We start from the raw sequence: 25,224 nt of genomic DNA on the forward strand, positions 1-25,224 counted from the left end.
CATTAGAAGAAATGATGGGGTGTCATTCCACAGCAATTCCCCCTTTGTTAACTCCTGGCTGGCCGTGTCTTGAAGCATGAGGGTTTCCTCTTCTCCTCTTGAGCTTCCCTGGGGTGCCTGGCATCCTGCTGGCCCACTGAGAGCCAGTTCTGCAAAGGGGGTTGGTGGGTTCAGGCAGGATGCAGGCCATGCAGCAACAAGAGGGTTCCTGTCCTTTGCTGGGCCTGGAGGGACGGCCCTGGAGCATTAACAGGGCTTGGGTTTTCAGAGGATCTCAGAGCAGAGGCCAAGTATCAGTCCATCAACCCGAATGAAAGAATCAGGGCACTGGCTCCTGGAGGCCAGACGGTCATTGGTGCCCAGTGCTTCTGCCTCAGCTCACAGAGGGTGCAAGCAGACCCAAGGGTGGTTTTCCAAAGTAACCTAGGATGCCTTGAAGGTACATTTTGCATCAGTGAATCAAATGCTTTTACATTCCCAAAGATATTAACAGGATCTCTGTCCCAGGCAGGTGTCACCTGGTCAGGAGTCGAAGAGTCTTGGGCCATGGCCTCAATGCCCACGAGGGCTTGAGGGGCTGCTGCTGCTGCCCGTGGGGGGGGGGAGATTCTTGTGGGATCCATCCGTGCATCTCCCAACATCTTGTCTAGGCTGGTTTCAGTGGAGCCTAAAAAGACTCTGCTCTTAACCACATAGAAAACCAGCCTTGGGGTGCCAAATCTCATTTCTTCTAAACCTTGTTTCTGACAATGTCTTTCTTCTCTCTCCCATTTTGGTCTTGCCGTCATCAAGTCCACAACCACTTCCCTGCTGTTAGCTCCACTTGCAGTATTTGGAAAGAAGGCCCACTCTTCTTCATTGATTATTATTGTTATTCTTCTTTGGGTTATTCAGTGAATGCTTTTGTTTAGAGGAATGGCTATGTCTGCGTTTTTTTTTTGCTGCGTTACTATAAACAAAGTAAAGTGCTTCTTTAAGTGCAGGATGGTGCTGTCAGAAAGTTTAAGGACACCCTTTAGACTGAGATGAATCACCAATTGTGCTCTGTCTTTAAGAATACAGGAGCTCCAAGGGGCATTTGACTCACAGGAGCTTTAGCTGTTCTTGCTCCACCCCACACCCTGCCCACCTCTTCTGTCCTGGATCAGAAAGCTGCAGAATCCCGCAGGACTGGTGATCTCCCAAGGAGGGAGTCAGCTGGGAACTGCCGTGCCTCAGGGCAAGTGTGTAGCGCGAGAGCCCTTGTGTGTGTCTCACTTGTGTCCTGCAGGAGGGAGACAAGATGACTGCCTTGGAGTTGGGGGCAGAGCTTGGAGAGGGAGGGGAGGGGAGGGAGCTCTGCAGGGCATCTCCAAAGCAGGGGGAATGTGACTTCTGTAGCCTGGAGAACAGTTGTAATTCCTAAGCCCCAGGCTCCCCTGGGAGGTTGGCAACCCTAGCACTGGATCCAAGCCTATATGAAACATTGGAATTGCCATGGAAAGAGAACGTCTCCCTTCCCCCTTCTATTGCATCGTTATTCCTTGTTAATTAAGGGGAGTTAACTAATAATGCCATCCCTCCCGTGACCTGAGTGTTCAAATACGTATTTTGATCTTATTTTTCCTTTATAAGATAGACTCAAGTAACTAGGGTTCAGAAATGCATTTGGTACAGCTTTTTCTTTTGGAGAGAACTACTTGCTGCACCTTTTAAACATCCAAATCAATTTAATTAAATTTCATTAGAAGCACTGAAGCTGAAACAAACTAATGAATGCAGCCAGAATCCGGTGATATTTATTTCTGCAGAACTTTGGAAATTGTCCCTTGTGGGTTCTGGAAATTAGTTTAACGCTTTTGAAATTGTTGATAAAATAGATCTAAGAAATTTGTTACCAACAGCTTACCTCTAAAAGGAGACCATGCTGGTTTTCTTGGACTGAAGACTTTCCTGGCAGATTTTGAGTGAAATGTGTGAAATGTTGTAGGGGCCTGTCTGACATGCTCACACAGACACACACACACATACACATGCAGAGAGAGAGAGAAGGACTGTGCAATGGGATATTTAAACCCCAGGGGCAATAACATCTGAGAGCCAGTTTGGTGTAGTGGTTAAGTGCACAGACTCTTATCTGGGAGAACTGGGCTTGATTCCCCACTCCTCCACATGCAGCTGCTGGTGTGACCTTGAGACAGTCACAAGTTCTCACAGAGCTGTTCCTCTCAAGAGCAGTTTTTGTCAGAGCTCTCTCAGCCCCACTTACCTCACAGGGGTTGTGGGGAGGGGAACAGAAGGAGATTATAAGCTGCTCTGAGACTCCCTCGGGTAGTGAAAGGTGGGGTATAAATACACTCTCCTCCTCCTATTCTCCTTCTTACTTGGTCTTGCTACTGACGCCAAGTAGCATTTTTTCTTATTGCCAAATGAAATTGCAAAATGACCCAAAGAAGGTTTTATTGTGAGATCTCAGCAAGAGGCAAGATGTGCTACAAAATCAAATTACAGTTGAAAGTTTGTTACAGTTTCTTCTAGAATCATAGAGTTGGAAGGGACCTCCGGGGTCATCTAGTCCAACCCCCTGCACAATGCAGGAAACCCACAAATACCTCCCCCTAAATTCATAGGATCTTCATTGCTGTCAGATGGCCATCTAGCCTCTGCCAATAAACCTCCAAGGAAGGAGAGCTCACCACCTCCTGAGGAAGCCTGTTCCACTGAGGAACCACTCTAATGGTCGGGAAGTTCTTCCTAATGTTGAGATGGAAACTCTTTTCTAATCTTGATAAGAAAGGAAAGGCAAAGAAAAGAGACACAGAGAACTTTCGAGATTAAAGGTCTGTAGTACAGAGAGTAGCTCTGTTGTAACATGTAGGATTCCGCAGCCAAAAAGTGAGGGCCAGACACTGAGATTCCCTGTATTGCCAGCCTCTCTCATACTTTTTGTTTAAAAAAAGAAAACTGCAGCTTCTTAAAATCATCTCATTACAATCAACTATCCTGTATTCTGAGGATGTTCAATACCTACCAAGCAATTGCAGATCCAATCAGAGCACATCAGTTTTAGATCTAGCCAAAGAGCTCCACTTCTTCCTGGTCTAGCCAAAGAGGTCCACACTTAGAATCATAGAGTTGGAAGGGACCTCTAGGGTCATCTAGTCCAACCCCCTGCACAATGCAGGAAACTCACAAATACTTCCCCCTAAATTCACAGGATCTCCATTGCAATCAGATGGCCATCTAGCCTCTGTTTAAAAAGCTCCAAGGAAGGAGAGCCCACCACCTCCCAAGGAGGAAGCCTGTTCCACTGAGGAATTGCTCTAACTGTGAGGAAGTTCTTCCTAATGTTGAGCCGAAAACTCTTTTGATTTAATTTCAACCCATTGGTTCTGGTCCTACCTTCCGTGGCCACAGAAAGCAATTCCGCACCATCCTCTATATGACAGCCCTTCAAGTGGTGATCATATCACCTCTCAGCCGCCTCCTCTCCAGGCTAAACATCCCCAGCTCCTTCAACCTTTCCTCATAGGACTTTGTCTCCAGACCTCTCACCATCTTTATCGCCCTCCTCTGGACCTGTTCCAGCTTGTCTATATCCTTCTTAAAATGTGGTGCCCAAAACTGAACACAATACTCCAGGGGACGTCTTACCAGAGCAGAGTAAAGCGATACCATCACATCACTATACTTCTGTTGATACAGCCCAAAATTGCATTTGCCTTTTTAGCCACCACATCACACTGTTGGCTCATGTTCAGCATATAACCCACTAAGACCCCTAGATCCTTCTCGCACATACTACTGCTAAGACATCCTATAACCATGCATTGGATTTTTCCTACCTAAATTTTCCTACCTAAATTCAGAACTTTACATTTATCCCTGTTAAAACTCATTTTATTGATTTCAGTCAGCCAGAGATAGAATCATAGAGTTGGAAGGGACCTCTAGGGTCATCTAGTCCAACATCCTGCGCAATGCAGGAAACTCACAAACACCTCCCCCTAAATTCACAGCATCTTCATTGCTGTCAGATGGCCATCTAGCCTCTGTTTAAAAACCTCCAAGGAAGGAGAACCCACCACTTCCCGAAAAAGCCTGTTACACTGAGGAATCGCTCTAACGGTCAGGAAGTTCTTCCTAATGTTGAGCTGGAAATTCTTTTGATTTAATTTCAACCCATTGGTTCTGGTCCTACCTTCCGAGGCCATAGAAAACAATTCCACACCATCCTCTATATGACAGTCCTTCAAGTGCTTGAAGATGGTGATCATATCACCTCTCAGCCGGCTCCTCTCCAGGCTAAACATCACCATCTCCTTCAACCTTTCTTCATAGGACTTGGTCTCCAGACCCCTCACCATCTTCGTCGCCCACCTCTGGACCCATTCCAGCTTGCCCAAAACTGAACACAATACTCCAGGGGAGGTCTTAACAGATACCATCACATTATGTGATCGATACCATCACATTATGTGATCTGGACCCTATACAGTTGATACAGCCCAAAATTACATTTGCCTTTTTAGCCACCACGTCACACTGTTGACTCATGTCCAGCATATGATCCACTAAGACCCCTAGATTCTTTTCGCACATACTACTGCTAAGACAAGTCTCCCCCATGGGATTTCTCCTACCTATTGGATTGGATTTTTCCTACCTAAATGCAGAACTTTACATTTCCTACCTATTGGATTGGATTTTTCCTACCTAAATGCAGAACTTTACATTTATCCCTGTGAAAATTCATTTTATTGGTTTTAGCCCAGTTTTCCAGCCTGTCATGGTCATCCTGTGTCCTGCTTCTGTCTTCTTCTGTGTTTGCAACCCCTCCCAATTTAGTATCATCTGCGGTGACTTCCGGGGAAGGAAAATGCCGAGCTGAGCTGTCTCTCGTAACGGGAGCAGACTGAAAGTTTTGTTCGGGGTAGTGGAGGGCAAACCAAAGCCCACTGCCTACCTTTCTCAGTGAGAGAAAGGTCCAAGACTTGCACAGAAACTTTGGAAAGAGATTTACCTTGGCTGAAAAGAAGCCCTGTAGGGGGTTTCTTTGAGGCTTTGAGGAGTCTCGGGAAGTTTGCATAGTCAGCGTCTGCAAGACTTTTCATAGTCATTGATTTGACATAAGCTCGTCAGGATCCTAACCTTCTGGGACCTTTCTAAACAACTAAAGCTTTGGAAGACCAGTGGAACTTGGATAACTGGAGAAAAAGGTACAGAAGCTCTCTTTTCACTCTGGAGCTATTTATAGACTAAAGGGACATATTAAAGGTGGGGAAAAGGAAAAAAAATATAAAGCTTGCAAGCAAAAGAAGGAAATGGTGAAGTTTGGACTGTTTTAATATAAAGGACAGTGTTAAAAACTGTTAAAAACTGAAAAGAGATTATTGTTTAGTCTACTTGCGGTTTTTTAAAAAGAAAACAGCCACGTCGCACTGGAATATACTGGAACGGACCTGCAACGCTTCTGAGCAAGACAGGAAGTGCGTCAAGTATCGTGAGATTTCCATGAGAGTTGATGGTGACAGAGACAGGAAGCAGTAAAGAAAAAAGCCTACTCTATACCATAGAGAAACATCGGCAGCCATTACTGGGAGGTCCAATTTAAAACATTGTTTTTAAAAAGATTTGAGACTTTAAAAATTGACAGAATCAACTGGAAAAAGGGTAAGAAGACAAGAACTATTGACTATATTATTGGTGGGCTTCTGGGGTGATCTTAAAAGGAAAAAAAATTTTTTTAAAGGAGAAAAAATCGCGGCCGCCATTTTGGAATTTTTGAAGATTTTTTTGATAAATATCTCGGCTTTGGAGGCTCAGAAATCAGCGAAATTGGGCTTGCTGGACTGTCAGATTTCAGATTGGTGAGATCAAAAATTTCGTCATTTTTTATAGGGAAAAAAAATCTTAAAAATTTATATCTGGGCCTGGGAAGCTCAGAAGAAAACAGAATAAAGTTTAACTAAGAGAGAAAATTTAGACCTTTTGAACTTGGTAGTCAAACTTGTAATTTGTGAGACGGAAATTTTTGGTTTTTTTATTTTTATCCCTTTGCTCTTTGCTTAAATGTCTGAGCCCAGGCAGCCCCGAACAAGGGCCCTTTCATTAGAAAAAATGCAGGACCAAATGGAGGCTATGGAAGCCAGAATTATGAAAGGAGTTAAGAAAATGATGGAAGAATTGAAGGAAGAACTTGTCACCGTGATTAAAAAAGAAGTGGATGAGCTCAAAAACCAAATTGGGGAAACAGCTAAGAAAGTGCAGGAGGTGGAAGAGAAAGTCAAAATACATGATACCACCTTGCTGAAAGTTCAAGAAAAAGTGACGATCCACGACTGCAAATTAATGGAAAATCAGATACGTTTGAGAGGAGTACCTTGTCACGGCTGGGGCCGGGTCAGGCAAAGTCCAGAGGCAGTCCGAGGTCTGTAGCCAGTAAGCAGGAGGGTCTGAGGCACCAAATCCAAATCAGTGTACAAGTATCGCAGATCCGAGGTCCAGAAGCCGAGGTCAGGGAGTCCAGAAGTCAAAAGCCAAAGTCAGGGAGTCAGGAACCAAAGTCAAGCCGGAGTGGATGCTAGGATGTCAGGGAGATGACTAGTTGCTTCCACAAAGCCTCCTCCCAAAGCCCACAGCTATATAGCCCTCTGCTGGCTGTTGCCCGTTTGGGCTAATTGCTGGCTCAGGGAGGCAGCCAGGATCCTGTCATAACTCAAGCATCCTTGCTCTTAGGAGGGCCAGAATCCTCTCAGAACTCAGGGCTCAGGGAGCGTCTTGCTTGTGAGCGTGCCGCCCTCCTCCGATCCCTGAGGTCCTGCCGGAGGCGGTCACGCACACGAGCCACCCGAGAGGGCGAGGCAGGGGGGCTGGGATCTTCTCCGGCAGGGGCACTGGTGCAGGTGGCAGGGGCACAGTTTCCTCATCAGACTCAACTTCCTCTGCAGGGTCCCCAGCACCCATGACATACCTGAGGAAGAGAATGATGATCTGAAAGGATATATAATAAACATAATTGCAGAATTCTTAGATGAAGACCCTGATAAGACCAAAAGCATGTACGATCACATGTATAGAGTTAACTCGCTTTATGCCAAAAAAAACAACTTACCAAGAGATTTATGACAAAGGAAATGGTGGGAAGGATCATGAAGAAAAATTTTGAAGAGTCATTGAAGAGTAAGAGGTAGCAGAGTGAGAATTATGAAGGAGCTACCTAAACAAGTGATAAACGACAGGAGAACATACAAAAAGTTGACAGAAAAATTGAAAGACAATGGCACAAGGTACAGATGGATAATCCCTGAGGGTTTGAGCTTTGAACTTCAGGGGAAGAGAGTCACAATTACAAATGCCCGAGGGTTGAGGAGATTTTTTGAAGAAAATAAAGAATTTGCACCATGATGGATTACAAATTATTGTCTTGGAATGTTAATGGACTAAATTCACCACAAAAAAGAAGGGCAACTTTTCATTGGATCAAGAAGCAAAATTGTAATATAATTTGTTTGCAAGAAGTTCACATCAGACAAAAGGATTATAAATTTTTATGGAACAAGCAACTGGGAAGGGAATTTTTTTCGTTAGCTGAACAGAAAAAAAGGGGAGTAGTTTTTTGTATCAAACAAGATCTGGGGCCAAAATTGGTGTTTAAAGACAAAGATGGAAGATTTGTAGCAGTGGAAATAACATCAAATGGGGAAAAAACGCTGCTATTGGGACTATATGCACCTAATGGTGCAAAAGATGCTTTTTTAAAAGACATTACACAACAGTTAGATGAGTTGACCTACAATCAAATACTCTTAATGGGAGATTTTAATGGAACAGTTGAGAACTCACTGGATAGATCCGGAGGGGGAAAAAAATGGTGGGAAAGAAGGGAAATTGCCAAAGTCTTTTTTTGAATTAGTTAAACAAGAAAATTTGGAAGACATATGGAGAAAGTTCAATCCTGAAGTGCAGGACTATACTTTTTTTTCTGCAAGACATAAGACTTTTTCTAGAATTGACATGCTGTGGGGAACCAGAGATTTAGGCCTTACAACAAGGAAGATAGAGATTTTACCTAAAATTGGAGCTGACCATAGCCCAATAATGTGGATTACAAAATTGTCCAAAAGACTGAGAAGATGGAGACTGAATGAAGATTTGCTACAGAACAAAGAAACAGTGACTTTCCTAGGAAAAGAAACTAAGGAATTTTTCCAAGTGAATGACAAAGAAGATATTGACTTCCAGACGGTCTGGGATGCTTATAAAGCAGTAATGAGAGGGTTGTTGATTACTCTGAACAATAAAGATAAAAGGAAAAAAGAAAAACAACTATTGGACATTCAAAATGAAATAAAGAAAAAAGAAGGAGAGTTGAGGAAAAGACCAGGGAAAAAGAAAATTCTAAGGGAAATTTCAATATTGCAAACTCAATTAAGACATTTGTTAAATAAAGAAGTGGAATGGAATCTGAAAAGGCTTCAGCAGAAATCGTTTGAAGGAGCAAATAAGACGGGGAAATATTTGGCGTGGCAACTGAAGAAAAAGAGGGAAAATAAAATAATTAGTAGTATTGTGATAGATGAAAGAGACGTAGTTACTCAAGAGGGAATAAAAAGAGAATTTTGTAAGTATTATGCCAAGTTGTTTAAAGGTGCTGAAGTAAAGAGAGAAAAGATAGATGAATATCTACAGAAAATAAAAATTGAGCCCTTAACTGAAAATATGAGAAAAGTTTTGAATGACCCAATTGAAAAGACAGAAATTGAAGCAGCAATCAACGCGATGAAAAATGATAAAGCTCCCGGGCCAGATGGTTATACAGCTAAATACTTTAAAATTTTTAAAGATGAATTAATACCAAAATTACAGAAGCTGATGAATGCAATAAGAACCAAAGGAAAGGTACCAAACACATGGAAAGAAGCTGTTATTTCTTTGATACCCAAAGAAGAAAGAGACGTTACAAATGTGAAAAATTACAGACCAATTTCACTTTTGAACAATGATTATAAAATATTTACAAGAATTCTGGCGGAACGACTTAAGCAATATCTGATAAATTTTATAAAGGAGGATCAAGCTGGTTTTCTTCCCAAAAGACAAATAAGAGACAATATTAGAACTGTTGTAAATATTGTAGAATATTATGAAAGACATCCAGAAAAAGAAGTAGTATTATTCTTTGCGGATGCAGAGAAAGCATTTGATAATTTAAACTGGGACTTTATGTTTGCAGTGATGGAAAAAATGGAGCTTGGAGAAAGTTTTATAAGAATGATAAAGGCAATATATTCTGAACAAAGGGCAAGGTTAACGCAGATCTTACAGACGAAATGAAAATCAGTAAAGGTACTAGACAAGGCTGCCCGCTTTCGCCATTGTTGTTTATAATGACTCTTGAAATTTTATTGATGCAGATTCAAGAAGAAAAAGATCTAGAAGGGTTACAAATAAGGGTTACAAATATACCTACAAATACAGAGCATTTGCTGATGATATAGTTTATAAATGAAAATCCCTTACAAGTTACACCTTTGTTATTAACGAGAATACAAGAGTTTGGGGAGTTGGCGGGACTATATAAATAAAGAAAAATCAAAAATTTTATGTAAGAATATGCAGAAAAATAGACAACAAGAATTACAAAGACTAACGGGTTGTGAAGTTGCCTCTAAGGTAAAATACCTAGGGGTAGAGATAACAATGAAAAATATTGATTTGTTCAGGAACAATTATGAAAAACTATGGCGTAAAATAGAAGATATGCTAAAGTGGAACAAGCTCAACTTGTCATTGTTGGGCAGAATAGCTGCAGTAAAAATGAATATCTTACCAAGGATTATGTATTTTTTTCAAACCATCCCTATTGTGAAAGATGCTAAACAGTTTGATAAATGGCGAAGGAAAATTTCGGAATTTGTGTGGGCCGGGAAGAAACCAAGAATTAAAATGAAAGTCTTGACAGATGCAAGAGAGAGAGGTGGATTCCAATTACCAGATTTGAAACTGTATCATGAAGCAATTTGTTTAGTATGGATGAAAGAATGGATAACGCTGTTAAACAAAAAACTTTTAGTGTTGAAAGGCCATGGAAAAAAATTTGGATGGCATGCATACTTGTATTATGGAAAAAAGAAGATGGACGGTCTTTTCTCTCACCATTATATAAGAAGCAGTCTACTAAATGTGTGGATAAAGTATAAGAAATATGGTGATGAGAGGAGACCTTTGTGGATAGTGCCAGCTGAAGTGATAAAGTTAACGGCTAAAACAGTCAAAGAAAAACAGCTATCATACAACCAGTTACTAAAAATACAAAGTGGGAAAATAGAACTGAAAACTGCAGAAGAACTGAGTTATAAATATGATTGGTTTCAAATGCAACAAATAAAAAGCTTGATGGAGAATGATATCAAAGCTGAAGGAATAAGGAAAGAGCAAACAGAAATGGAAAGAGTTCTGCTTGGAGATAATGAGAAATTAATTTCAAAAGTATACAAATTACTTCTACAATGGTCTACAGAAGATGAAGTAGTGAAATCTCAAATGATAAAATGGGCAATTAATGTAAACAAAGAAATAAAGATGGAATCTTGGGAATATTTGTGGAAAAACTCTATGAAACTTGCAACATGTCATAGTATTAAAGAAAACTGTTTTAAGATGATGTATAGATGGTATATGACTCCAAAAAAATTAGCAAAGATGAACAACAAGATGCCAGATAGGTGTTGGAAATGTAAAAAGCACGAAGGCTCTTTCTACCATATGTGGTGGACTTGTGAAAGGGCTAAAATGTTTGGGCAGATGATTCAGCAAGAGATTTCTAAGATTTTGGGATATGAATTCAACAAAGTGGCAGAGATTTTTCTGCTGGGATTACAAATGGAAAAATTTCCAAAAGAAGATAGAACTTTAATATGGTACTTGCTCTCAGCTGCTAGGACATTGTATGTGCAGCTGTGGAAGCAAGAAAAAATACCAGAGAAATGGGATTGGATTACAAAAGTTATGTCATGGAGTGAAATGGACAAATTAACAAGAAAACTAAGAGACTATGATTTGGAACTTTTTAAGTTGGAGTGGAAGAAATTCAGAAGATACGTAGAAAAAGAGTGGAAAATAAAAGGACATTGGACAATCTTTGATGATTAAGATTTTTAAAATAAGAATATAACTTTTGGGTTTTTTTGTTTTTTCTTAATAGTTAAGGGTACCTTTAATACTTGTTTTTTTTTTTTAAGAAACACTGGCGGAGGTCAAGTAATGGAGGGAGGGGTGGGGGGAAAGTAAGATATGGGGTAGAAAGATCTTTCTTTTACTTTAAGCTTTTATAAGTTGTAGATATAGTTCTGCTACCATATGTTACTAATAAAATTGTTTATACCCAATTTAGTATCATCTGCATATTTAATATTCATCCAAACCATTGAAAAAGACAGGTCCCAGGAGGTCCCAGGAGGCACTCCACTTGTCACTCCTCTCCAAGAGGATGAGGAACCATTCACAAGCCCTCTTTGAGTGTAATCTGTCATCCAGTTACAGATCCACCTAACGGCAACAGGATCCAAACCACATTTTCCCAACTTGTCAACAAGGATAGTATGTGGAACCTTATCAAAAGCCTTTCTGAAATCAAGATAAACAACCTCTACAGCATTCCCCCAATCCAGTAAGGTAGTCACTTTCTCAAAAAAAGAGATCACGTTAGTCTGACATAACTTGTTCTTGAGAAAACCATGCTGGCTTTTATTAATCACATTCATTCTTTCTAAATGTTCCAGGACCGACTGTTTGATGATTTGTTCTAAAACTTTTCCAGGTATAGACGGATCCCCTTTTTGCCCCTTCTTGAAGATGGGGACAACATTCGCCCACCTCCAGTCTTCCGGCACCTCTCCTGTTCTCCAAGAATTTTCAAAATTAATAGCCAGAGGCTCAGGAATTACATCCGCACGCCCTTTTAGAACCCTTGGATGCAATTCATCTGGCCCTAAGGACTTAGTTTCATTTAAAGAAACTAGGTGTTTATGTACGCTGATCCTAGGTTGGAACTTCATACCCTCCTTATATGTTCTATTTTTGCCATGCTGAGCACTGTTCCCCTCAGAAGAGAAGACTGAGGAAAAGTAGGAATTGAGCAGCTTCATTACCTGTTACAATTTCACTTTGTTGCTCTCGCAATGGGCCTACCATGTCCTTGCTCTTTTTCTTACTCTGAACATAAAAAAAGAAACCCTTTTTGTTGTTTGGCCAGCCTAAGCTCATACAGAGCTTTAGCTTTCCTAACTTTTTCTCTACAAGCACTGGTGATTTGTTTATATTCATCCTTGGTTGTAAGGCCCTCCTTCCAATTCCTAAAGGAATCTTTTTTATTTCTCAAGTCTTTAGAGAGCTGTTTATGAAGCCACTTCGGCTTCTTTAGGCTTTTTCCATTTTTTCTTCTCATAGGAATTGTCTGTGATTGCGCTTTCAGAATTTCGCTTTTAAGAAACTCCTACCCCTCCTGAACCCCCTTCCTCCTAAGTATTTCTGACTGTGGGATTTTACCCAGCATAGTTCTAAGTTTATCGAAGTTTGCCTTTCTGAAGTCCAGCCTATAAGTCTGACTACGTATAGCTTTTCCTTTCCCTAAGACTGTAAATTCCAAAATCACATGGTCACTACTGCCCAGGGTGCCCACTATTTCCACTTCTTCAATCAATTCTTCCTTGTTGGTGAGAATTAAATCCAAGATAGCAGATCCCCTTGTTTCCTTCTTCACTTTCTGGAAAAGTCAGCAAGATAAGTCAGGAATCTATTTGACTTTTCATTTTTAGCAGAGTTGGATTTCCAACAGATGTTCAGGTAATTGAAATCTCCCATGATCACTGTATCCTTTCTCTTGGAGAACTTTGCAATCTGCTGTAGAAGTATCTCATCCAAGTCCTCTGCCTGACTCGGTGGTCTATAGCAGACCCCCACAATAATATCACTGTTGTTTCTTACTCCTTTTATTTTTAACCAGAGACTTTCAACTGAGATGGGGGGGAAAGCATCACTCAATGTCTCAATTTCCCCACCTGGACAAATATGGCCCTGTACATTGTGTCATGTGCTTTGATAGGAAGCATTTCACAAGTAGAGACACCATATATCTGAAACCCTTTGAAATATCAAGACAATATGCAAATCTGGAGCCAGCTGAATCTGTTCATGTTTTCTTTCTTCCTCTTAGGGTTGCCAGGTCTGACTCAAGAAATATCTGGGGACTTTGGGGGCAGAGCCAGGAGCAAGTGCTGAGCATCTGGCCTGAGGAGCCAACCTTGTGCTGGTGCTGGGGATTGGGGCACCTTCTTTGGAGGCTCATAGAATTGGACTCCCTGGCCCAATATTTTTGAAACTTCAGGGGTGTTTTGAAGAGAGGGATCAGATGCTATGCTGAAAATTTGGTGCCTCTATCTCAGCCCCTCTGAAGCCTCAGATACCCTCAGATCAACTCTCCATTATACCCTATGGGAATCAGTGTCAAGCAAGCGGATCTCAAAGTATCTAGTCCTTGAGTTGAAACAAAGTATAGGTTTATTGATAATCCATGTGCTTCTATTGAGCCAAGAATTGGAACTGATACAGAGTAATGGCAGAGTGTATACTTAAAGATGGCACATCAAAGATTCTATCAACAAAGCTACAATTACTAAACAGTCCTGTATTCACGTGTGAAAATTCACACAGTACTTTATCTCCCTGCGGTTATACTTCCTGGGTCCAGGCTTGGCCTAGGAAAATGTCCCTGGAGGCTTTATTTCAGGGTTAGTAACAGGTACAGTATGGCAGTTATATTCTGATAAACATAGACAGTTATAAATTCTGATAAACATAGACAGTTATAAAACATTGCTTGACATACTGCCCCCCCTAAGCTCCTGCTCGGGGTTTGTCTGAGTGCAGTAGGTAAAATCTTTTGAGAAGGTGGGGGGCCCTCAGGTTGGAGAATTTTACCCATTCATCACAGCTAGGGGGGAAATATTTCCAACAGACTAAGTTATATAATACCCCCCTCTTCTTCTTGGCATCCAGCACTTCCTGGACTTCATGATGACTTCACTTGAATAGGTTTGGGTTCTGGAGGGCAGGGATGCCAGCTTGTAGCCCCCGGATCTTTCCGAAGAAGACTGCAATGGAAAACAGGGTGAATTTTACTGAATAGCTTAGGCAGTTCTAATTCCACTGTCACTTTATTGATCACCCGTTTTATTTGGAATGTCCCCAAGTACTTGTAGGCTAGTTTTTTGGATGTTTGTGTCAAGCAGACGGATTCAATGACGAGTCGAAGTTGCTACAAAGACTACGTTTGTTGATAGACTGTTACTTTGGCTCAAGCCTTGGCTTGAGAAGAATGAAACCAATACATTGATACTTAAGTTTTAAGGTACACTTCAAAGGGATTCCTACAGGGGGGGGAAGCAGGGGAGCATTCACACATAAGTCAAAAAGCTACATACATTCCTAGGGCGTTATCAGGCATTTGGCCTTGTATCACCCAGATGGCGCTTCCTCCCGCAAGAGGATTCATGGGAAGGTGCTGATTGCTTGGCTCTCAGTAATTAACAGTCATAAAACGAAGAGGGGCCAGGAAAGGATAATAAACTAGCAGCATTTGGTTCAGTGTGGCAGGCCAGGAACCCATCAGTTATTGATCAGAATCCGTCAAGCTTGACAGTTTGTGGCAATGGTAAGTTCTTGGGGGATAAGAATACTGTTTCTCCTACTTTGAATTCCCTCTCCGGGGAGTGCTTTTTTTCAAAGTGTGCTTTGTAATCCTTTTTGGCCATTTCCAGGTTGTCTTGGATCACAGCCCATCCTTTTCCCAACGTCTCCCACCACTGCTGGCATGAAGTAGGGGGTTGGGTCCCACTGTTGCTGGGTAACAAAGGGAAGAGCTTCCCCTCATAGCCATTTACAATTTTAAATGGTGTTGTTTTGGTGGAACTGTGGAGACTGTTGTTGTACCCATATTCAGCAAATGGCAGTAACTCCACCCAGTTAGACTGTTGGTAGTTAATATAGCACCGTAAATATTGTTCTAGAAGGGCGTTCACTCGTTCCGTCTGTCCGTCCATCTGGGGGTGGTAGGCAGAGCTTAGCCCTTGCTCCATGCCTGTCAGCTTGCAAAACTCCCGCCAGAAGTTGACAACAAACTGTGGCCTGTGGTCGCTAATGACCTTGTCCGGGAACGAGTGTACTTTAACAATGTGCTGAAAGAACAAATAAGCCAGCTTCTTTGTAGTGGGCAATTTTTTGCAGGGGATTAAGTGGGCTTGCTTTGAAAAGGTATCACGGTTTGTCCCTGGGTATCACTAGTATCACGGTTTGTCCCTGGGACACCGGTAACTCCACTATGAAGTCCATAGAGACCACTGACCATGGGAGTTCAGCTGTTGGGGTTGGCTGGAGAAGACCTGGTGTCCCCCCACTTTTTTTATTTATTTATTTATTTATTTTTATTTATTTCGGATTTATATCCCGCCCTTCCCACAAGTGGCTCAGGGCGGCTTTTCTTTGCCATTATGCAGACCGGACAGGTAGCCACAAATTCTGAAATGTCCTTTTTCATGTGTGGCCACCAGAACTGCCTGTTGACTAAATGCAGGGTTTTTACGTACCCAAAATGACCGGACAGTTTGTTACAGTGGCAATGCTGTAAAACTTCCCTGCGCAAAGTTTTGGGGACATACAGTTTTTCATCATAATACCAAAACCCTCCTGCCCCTTTTGTAAGTCCTTCTGGTCTCCCTTCACCCTCGCGCTCTGTTTCCTCGATCAGTCTGTTGCCCCCCCCCCCCCGCGGCTCGGGTGCTCTGGGCTTTTTCCCCGATCAGGTGGTCACTGCTATGGTGCTAGGGCGAATGATAGAGTCCACCATCTCCTCCCTTTGGCTCTCATGTTGGGGCAGCCTCGACAGTGCGCCAGCTAAAAAGTTTTTTGACCCGGGAATATGCTCGAGAGTGAAGTCGAACTTTGCAAAGAACCCAGCTCACCGAATCTGCTTCTCGGTCAATTTTCTGTGCCTGGTAAGCGCTTCTAGGTTCTTGTGGTCAGTCCAGATTTCAAACGGCACCCTTGCTCCTTCGAGCCAGGATCGCCATGTTTTCAATGCAAAAGTTACTGCGAACGCTTCATTGTCCCACACTGACCAGTTGCACTGTTCTTGTGAGAATTTTTAGAGATATAGGCGCATGGTCTTAACCTCCTCTCCGAGTCTTTTTGCATTAATATGGCGCCAGAGAGCCAGTGTGGCTTCAGAGCTAGCAGGAGCACCACCAATATGGTATTTGTTCTCAGGCAGCTCCAAGAGAAATGCAGGGAACAGAACAAGGGTCTATATGTGACTTTTGTCGACCTTACTAAAGCTTTTGATACCGTTAGCAGGAACGGCCTGTGGCAAATCTTGGAACGTCTAGGATGTCCCCCAAGGTTCCTCAGTATGGTCATCCAGCTACATGAAGACCAGCGAGGCCAAGTTAGACACTGCAACGATCTCTCGGAGCCCTTCCCAATAGGCACAGGTGTAAAGCAAGGCTGTGTTCTCACGCCAACTCTCTTTACGATCTTCTTTAGCATGATGCTTTAAAGAGCCGCAGTAGATTTAGATGATGACAATGGTGTCTACATCAGCTATCGCACCGATGGCAGCCTGTTCAACCTGAGGCGACTAAAGGCCCACTCCAAGACAATGGAAAAACTTATCCGAGAGCTACTGTTTGCTGATGATGCTGCACTTGTCTCCCACTCGGTATCAGCTCTGCAGCATATGACGTCCTGCTTTGCAGAGGCTGCCAAGCTATTCGGCCTAGAAGTTAGTCTGAAGAAGACAGAAGTTCTCCACCAGCCTGCACCCCAGGAAGATTATCACCCTCCTTGCATCACTGTGGGTGAATCAGTATTGAAGACAGTCCAGTAGTTCAGCTACCTGAGGTGCATCATCTCCTCAGACGCCAAGATCGACAAGGAGATTGACAATAGACTGGCAAAGACAAACCGTGCATTTGGTTGACTGCATAAAAGGGTGTGGAGCAACAAGCATCTGAAAAAAGGCACAAAGATCAATGTTTACAAAGCAGTTGTGATGACAACCCTCATCTACGGCTCCTTGAGCGCTTTCATCAGCGCTGCCTTCGCACATCCGCTGGAGTGACTTTGTGACCAACACTGAAGTCCTCAAGCGGGCGGAGGTTACAAGCATCGAGGCATTGCTGTTGAAGACGCAGCTGCACTGGGCAGGGCATATCTCCAGGATGGAAAACCACCGCCTTCCCAAGATTGCCCTGTATAGTGAACTTTCCACTAGCCATCGAAATAGAGGGGCACCAAAGAAGAGGTACAAGGACTCCTTGAAGAAATCCCTTGGTACCTGTTGCAGTAACCATCACCAGTGGTCTGACCTAGCCTCAGATCGCAAAGCATGGAGGCACACCATCCACCAGGCTGTCTCTTCCTTTGAGAACGCACGCATAGCTGGTCTTGAGGACAAAAGGAGATTGAGGAAGAATTGTACTGCTACAGCACCAACCCCAAATCAGACTTTTCCCTGCAGCCACTGTGGCCAGACCTGCCTGTCCCGCATTGGTCTTGTCAGCCACCAGCGAGCCTGCAGCAGACGTGGACTACTGCACCTTAATTAAATCTTAGTTCGCAAAGTCAAGCCGAGAGGGCGCGTACGGCCATATCGGAAGCGTCACATTGGACCATGAAGGGCTTAAGCTCATCAGGATGAGCCAGCACCAGTTCACTGGTAATTAGGCGTTTGAGTCGCTCAAAGGTTTTTTGACAGGTGGCAGTCCAAACCAACTTTGCCCCCGGTTTTTTCACTTCAGGCCCTTTTCCTTTAGTTTTTAGCAAGTCTGTTAGGGGCAACATCACCTGGGCAAACCCCTGAATGAAGCCCCTGTAAAAATTGGCGAACCCGATAAAAGATTGTAGCTGTCTACGTGTCCTCGGGGGTTCCCAATCTAGTACAGCTTGTATTTTGGCAGGGTCCATCGCCAATCCCTTCCCAGAGACACGAAACCCCAAGTAGTCAAGTTCCAATTTGTGGAATTCACACTTCGACAGTTTGGCATACAGTTTATGTTCATACATCAGTCGACGAATCGGTGCCCACCACAGAAGATGACTGGCCTGGGGATTCCGGTACTCCTGGGGAGGGGAAGGTATGACGGTGGGAGCAGGCAGACTTACAAGCGAAGGAGGCTCGACCACCTTCCAGCCTGAGTCCCATCCCGACGGTGACAGGTAGTGGGACCAGACGAATTTACCCGCCTCCGACACTGGTGTTATGCAACGCCAGGTCCATCAACAATAAGACCGGTGTCCTTCGGGACTTCCTGCTTGAGCAGGACGCGGACCTGGCTTGCGTGACCGAGACCTGGGTGCGAGATGGGGAGACCGTGGCTCTCTCCCAGATGACCCCCCCCCAGGTTGCTCGGTCTTCCACCAGTCCTGGACTAGCGGGCAGGGGGGAGGAGTGGCATTACTCATACGAGAGGCTTACTCCTTTAGGGCTCTCCCGGCCCCGGAGATCTCGGGCATTGAATGTGCCAGCCTGATGTGGGACGTTGGGGAGGAGTTGGCGATTTGGCTGGTGTACCGACCGCCTAACGCACCAGCCGCCACCTTACCATCCCTGGTGGAGGCTGCGGTGGGCTGGGCGTTGGAGTGCCCAAGGTTACTGGTCTTGGGTGACTTCAATGTTCACGCCGACGACGCGGCCTCCGGCCAGGCGATGGATCTCGTGTCATCCATGGCAACACTAGGACTCTCCCAGGTTGTTACAATGCCCACTCATCAGGCGGGACACATGTTAGACCTGGTCTTCGCGGCGGGAGTACAAGTGAACAATATTGTCGGATCACTTTGCCCTCAAGGCTCGTATGGATATGCCACCCCAAACCCATTTAGGCGGAGAGCATATTTTGGCTCGCCCGCGGAGCCTGATGGACCCGGAACGGTTCCTGACGGCCCTGCGGGATACCTGGCCCACTGGCGATTCCCTGGTTGAGTCCTGGAACGATGGACTCTCCAGGGCTATTGAGGAGATCACGCCTAGGCGTCCTCTGCACCCTCGCCTCAAACCGTCTCCCTGGTTCAATCAGGAATTATGGCAATTGAACCGGGACCTCAGATGACTAGAGAGGCTATGGCGGCGTATTCGAGACGAAGTGACCTGAACATCTTATAGAGAGAGTTTGAAGACCTATGAGATGGCAATCAAATCCGCAAAGAAGACATACTTTGCGGCTAAGATTGCGCAACTTCGCGCCCGGCACAATTGTTTGAGATAATTCGAGATCTGACTACCCTGCCCCAGGGCAGACCAAATTCTAGTGAATTGGAGATAGGCTGTGAGGCTTTTGCGAACTGTTTTGCGGACAAGATCGCATCACTCCGCCTCGACCTCCCCGTCAACTTTGAGACAGTTAATGCAACCGAGGCCCCGAGCAGGTCTTCGGATTATATCCTGGACGGTTTCAGCCCCCTCAGCCTGGAGGAAGTCGACAGGATCCTCTCATCTGCCCGCCCAACAACTTGTAAATTGGACCCATGCCCTTCCTGGCTTATTAAATCTTGCCAGGGGGATCTCAGATATCCTGTACGGGATATCATAAACAGATCCCTAACGGAAGGGCTTTTTCCAGCGCCACTTAAAGAGGCTGTGGTCCGTCCCCTCCTAAAAAAACCATCTCTAGACCCGGCCCAATTGGCACACTATAGGCCGGTCTCAAACCTGCCCTTTTTGGGCAAACTTATTGAGAGGACAGTGGCGAGGCAGCTACAGACTTTCCTGGAGGACGCTTCCATCCTTGACCCACTTCAGTCCGGCTTTCGCCCAGGTCACGGGACAGAGACGGTGTGGGTTGCCCTGGTAGATGACCTTCAACGGCATCTGGATCGGGGTGGCTCGGCAGTACTGATGCTGTTGGACCTATTGGCAGCGTTCGATACGGTCGACCATCAGTTGCTGACTTGCTGCCTCGCCGACGCGGGAATTCAGGGGCTGGCCTTGCAGTGACTTTCCTCTTTCCTTGAAGGTCGGGGACAAAGGGTCGCGATTGGGGGGGAACTATCCCAGAGGCGCTCACTTAACTGTGGGGTGTCCCAGGGAGCGGTTCTCTCCCCGATGTTATTTAACATCTATATGCGACCTCTTGCCCAGATTGCCCGAAGGTATGGGCTGGGGTACCACCAGTATGCTGATGACACCCAGCTCTATCTTATGGACGGCCGACCGGTCTGCGCCCCAGATAACCTAGATCGGGCATTACAGGCCGTGGCTGAGTGGCTCAGACTGAGTGGACTGACACTGAATCCTGCGAAGACAGAGGTCCTTTGTTTGGGCCATCGGGGGCCGGGGGGGAAATCCCCCTGCCAGCTTTTGGCGGTGTTCTGCTGAGGCCAGCGGCAGGGTCAAAAGCTTGGGGGTGCTACTGGAGCCATCCCTAAATATGGAGGCTCAGATAGCGACCACTGCCAAGTCCGCGTTTTTTCATCTTAGACGGGCAAGGCAGTTGGCCCCCTTCCTGGACCCCGACGACCTAGCAATGGTGATCCATGCTACGGTCACCAGAGACAGTCCATGTGTGTCCATCGACATATCAGGAGAGTGGCTTGAAATGTCAGAAGGTGGCTGGCTGGCTTTGGGGGGGGGGGGTCAGGAATTTCTGGTCTCTCCAGCAGGGCACCACATCCTCCACTGCATCAAGAAGCCCTGCTGGAGAAGCAGAACTGCTCTTACACGGTCCTGGATCCGGACATGGCCTTTGAACATGCTCAATTTAATTGTATTTTTATTTCATTTATAGTCTGCCTTTCCTCCTGAGGCTCAAGGCAAACCAACTCAGGACTAGGGATTACAGAAATGGAAAACCAATGCAAACAAAAAAAAACTTCCTAAAGCAATGTGACATCCCATAATGCACCACAGCCTTCCACCCTCCAACATGATCTGCTGCATTGGGGGGGGGGGGCTCTGTGATGCGTCTTGGCTTGACCCATTTCAGCTTCATCCTCTTTGTTGAGCTCTTTCCTTCCTGTTTCAACTTTGCCCCCCCCCACCGGTGATTTTGGCCCTTTGATTATCAATCGGATAATCACTTGAAACCTCCCTTTCTGCGCAGTTCCTGCGTCTGTGTTGTTCTCAGCACAATTCAAAGCTTGTTCTCTTGGGGGAAGTGAAGCGAGGTCTCCCAGCCACCACGCAGCCTTGGTTGGTGCTTGCTGTTTTCAGGGAAGAGGACTTCTGTTTGCCGTGCTGGCCAGCGGGAGGGTTCCTTTCCTCTGGGACCCCAGAGATTCACAAAGAGCCATGGCTGCTGCTGCTGCTGCTGCAGGGCTTCTCCTGGGAAGAGGCTCCTTTTCTGTCCTGGTGTCAGCAACTCCCACAGACTTCTGTAGGTTTTGCCCCAGAGCTGTTTCGAGATGAGCATGAAGCAAAAAGAGCTTCTTTCAACTGACTCTGAACTCTTAGGAGCCCTTGCGTGCAATCCTACGTGGAAAGGGGGGGAAATCCTTTGACTTCAATTGACTTCAAAGTGATTGGAATTGTAGTTTGAAAATTCTGATGGTGTTTAAATTTCACTCCTGAAGCCTGTGACTCAAAAACAAGCCCACTGAGTCTCAGTTCTACTGTTTTTGCAGCTTGCGGATTGAGGCCCTTTTAATTTCAGAGAGTCTGTGATTAAAAATATACACCCTGTGATTTATAAAATAGTAAATATTTTACCTCCCTGGTGGAAACAGCTAGAGGCCTGCAAGTTTTAAATGGTTCGAATAGTTCTTAAAAATCCTTTCTCTTTCCAATAAGCTTGAACAAAACTAACAAAGCAGAAGCAAAAGAAACATCCTGAGATCCACAGGGGGATTCTCCACTTTCTTGTATATGTAAATAAAGTAAAAATATAGAAGTATAAGAAAAAAACTCTATATTCACACCAGGTCAGGATGGCAGCAACATGATTATAAACATGAATATAAGCGCTTTCTTACTGATTACTCATAAACTTACGAACATAAATGAGACCAAGAGGTGTGGATGTGTTAGCAGGACAGAGCCAGAGTCCAAGAGCCCCTTTTGTGGCTGCAGGGAAGGAGGGAGGAGTGGCTCACGAAAGCTCCTGCCCTTCTACTAAACACACATCAGAACCAAGACTCGCACAGGAGGATCAAACTGTTCACTGTAACTCAGCATTTTTGATTTAAATACGATTATTGATCCTCAACCACTCAGATTCAGTTCTTCAAGATTTTCATCCCTTTGAAAGGGTGTGAGTTTAACCATCAGATAGGCCTCCTTTTCTGCCCCCTCCCTCCCCATTTATTTCAGGAATATCTTCTGATTTACATTGCCGTGCAAATAGCAAGCGTGCAGCTGTTTTTAAATTCTTTTAAAAGGAGAAAATAGTCTGCCATCTCATTTCGGTTAGTACTGACTGGTTTCTGGTGTAACAAAAGGTGAATGTTTAGGGGCATTTCATATTCCCACACAGGGAATAATCTCTGCTTGTGGCACTGGGGTCTCTGAACTGCCCTTCTGACAGAGCTCAGAATTTTCTTAGCGGCTTCTATACCAAAATACATCAGTTCAGAACAAAATGTAGCACCCTAAAAACTAGTAGGCATTATGGCATAAACTTCCATCAACTAGAGTCCACTTTATTAGACGAAAGGTTTTTCCATCAGGTGCCACAAGGTTCCTTTGGTGGGTTTGCTGAAAGACAGGAACCTCTCTTAAAGCGAATCTGGCCCATTGGGCCACCTGGAGCAGGACTGCCGTTGCCAACATTCTCAGTTTTCTTTTGAGGATCTAAACCTCAAAGAACTATGAGTGATCCTTCAAAATCTAAATATGCCAGGGGGGAAATGAAACAAAAGGAAAGCTTGTGGGATTAGTTTATGTCCCTGGTTATTTGTGTGGCCCTTGGAGTTTCTCTGTCGATGTACGGAGGCCAGAGGGCTGTCTAAGGGACATGTTTCTGTCCGGAAGCCAGCCTGATGGGAGCCCTTTATGAGGCACCTGTTGGCAGTCCGTAAATTAAAGTTATATTGAACTATTAAAGCTGTATGAATGTTGGTTATTTTTGTTCTAAAGAACTGGGCTTCCTTGTCCAAAAATGTTCAAGTAGTTCTGGCATTAAAAGCTCTGAGAGATGTTTACTTTGATAAATATGAATGCCAATGTGTAGCTGTTGGATATTTTCAAATTAGGCTTGTTTTTGAAACCACATGGGAATCTTGACTTTGAGGAAGAGAAGAGAGGAAAGCATTTCAGGAGTTCTCTGTGTGTCTTCTTCCTGCACTTATTCTGACCTTGCCTAATCCTGGTGTGTGTTAAGTGATGTTGAGTCACTTCTGATTTATGGCAGCCCTATAAATTAAGGGCCTCTAAGACAGGGGTGTCAAACTCATTTCTTATGAGGGCCAGAAATATTGGGCCGGGCAATGTGTGTCATAAACTGTAATTCCAGGTAGCAGAGATATAAACTTTGTAGGCAAACACAGTTAAAGATTTTTTTAAAACCTTGAAATAAAACATGTTTAAAACATTAGCACTCATTGGTCTTCTTCTTTGTATCTCTCCTGTATGATTGAGGGAACTGGGCAAAGGAAGCTCTGGCTCTTTCCTTCCTTCCCTAGGGGATGAGGTGGGGGAGGAGCCTCAGCCAATAGAAGGAAGTTGTGCAACTGAGAGAGCCTGGCAAAACAAATTCTCCCGCTTCCTTCCCAAAGGAGGAGCCTCAGCCAATGGAGAAAATAGAGACTTTGCTCTGTAGCTCCCGTGCTATTGAGCAAGTCTGGCAAAGCAAGCTATTATGCAGAAAGCAGCAAGAGAGTGGGAGCAGGAAGCAGATGAGCCAGTTGCTCAGGGGCCTGATGGAAGAAGAAAAAGAAAACTGCAGATTTATATCACACCTTTCTCTCGGAGTGTCAGAGCAGTTTACAATCTCCTTTATCTCCTTTCCTCACAACAAATACCCTGTGAGGTGGGTGCGACTGAGAGAGCTCTCACAGCAGCTGCCCTTTCAAGGACAACTCCTACAAGAGCTATGGCTAACCCAAGGCCATTCCAGCAGCTGCAAATGGGGAATCAAACCCAGTTCTCCCAGATAAGAGTCTGCGTACTTAACCACTGCACCAAACTGCCTCTCTCTCCCAGCCTTCTGGGAGCCCCTTTGACAGCCCCTTTGACACCCCTGCTGTAAAACATCCAATCGTTAACAGCCCCATTCAGGTTTTGCAAGCTGAAAGCCTTGGCTTTCTTGATTAGGTCTTCCTCTTCTCCTGCTGCCTTCAGCTTTCCCCAGTGCTCCCTTCCAGACGCACCCTGTCCTGGTCCCCAAACCTCCCCTCTCCTGTTTATGATTTGCTAATTAAATCAGCATCCCCCAGCACCCAAACAATCTAGAATGGATCAAAGGATTCTTCAACCAAAGAGTGATTAACACATGGGATTCACTGCCACAGGAGGTGGTGGCAGCTACAAGCATATATGGCTTCAAGAGGATAAATATATGGAGCAGAGGTCCATCGTTATTAGCCACAGTGTTTTGTTGGAACTCTCTGTCTGGGGCAGTGATGCTCTGTGTTCTTGGTGCTTGGGGGGCACAGTGGGAGGGCTTCTAGTGTCCTGGCCCCACTGATGGACCTCCTGATGGTGCCTGGGTTTTTTGGCCACTGGGTGACACAGGGCTTCTCTTGTGTTCTTAAAGAAAATCAAGGTATGATTTATCCCAATTACTTCCCATTACACATACTCACAAAACCATTTTTGGCATAACAAGTCCCAGTAATTTATCAGGGGATATTTAAACAAGTCTCCCTGAGCCCTATTTGGCAGAGAAAGGAACAAGATAAAAGTCTAATAAATAATAATAATAGCTTAACTCTCCTGTTGAAATTAATGAGAGCCAAAAACTATTTAGATCATGTGTCCCAAGTTTTTAGCCATAATTCAATGTGTACACATATTGCAATTTAGCAGGAATTTTATTTTTCTATAAATAGTTGTTACATGTAAAAAACTATGAAAGCAGGCACAGAAGAAAGAGGAGGGAACATTAGAGATAAAACATAACATTCATCACATAGAGAAAGTGGTGTACTTTCTGATGGTAACCCATATTTTTATCAATCTGGTAATGACTCTCAGTGCGAGTGGCAGGCTTTTTAACACACACACAACTCCCCTTCCATTGTGCATCAGCAGGGGCA

At 44.3% G+C, this 25,224-nt stretch overlaps 1 protein-coding gene across 6 annotated transcripts in view; it reads left to right on the forward strand.

Annotated features, from left to right (window-relative positions):
• Positions 1-25,224, forward strand: part of CTNND2 (catenin delta 2) — a 492,702-nt gene that overhangs the window by 455,178 nt on the left and 12,300 nt on the right. The window lies entirely within an intron of this gene.

The sequence above is a fragment of the Heteronotia binoei genome, chromosome 7, assembly GCF_032191835.1.
Source record: "Heteronotia binoei isolate CCM8104 ecotype False Entrance Well chromosome 7, APGP_CSIRO_Hbin_v1, whole genome shotgun sequence".
Classification (NCBI taxonomy): domain Eukaryota; kingdom Metazoa; phylum Chordata; class Lepidosauria; order Squamata; family Gekkonidae; genus Heteronotia; species Heteronotia binoei.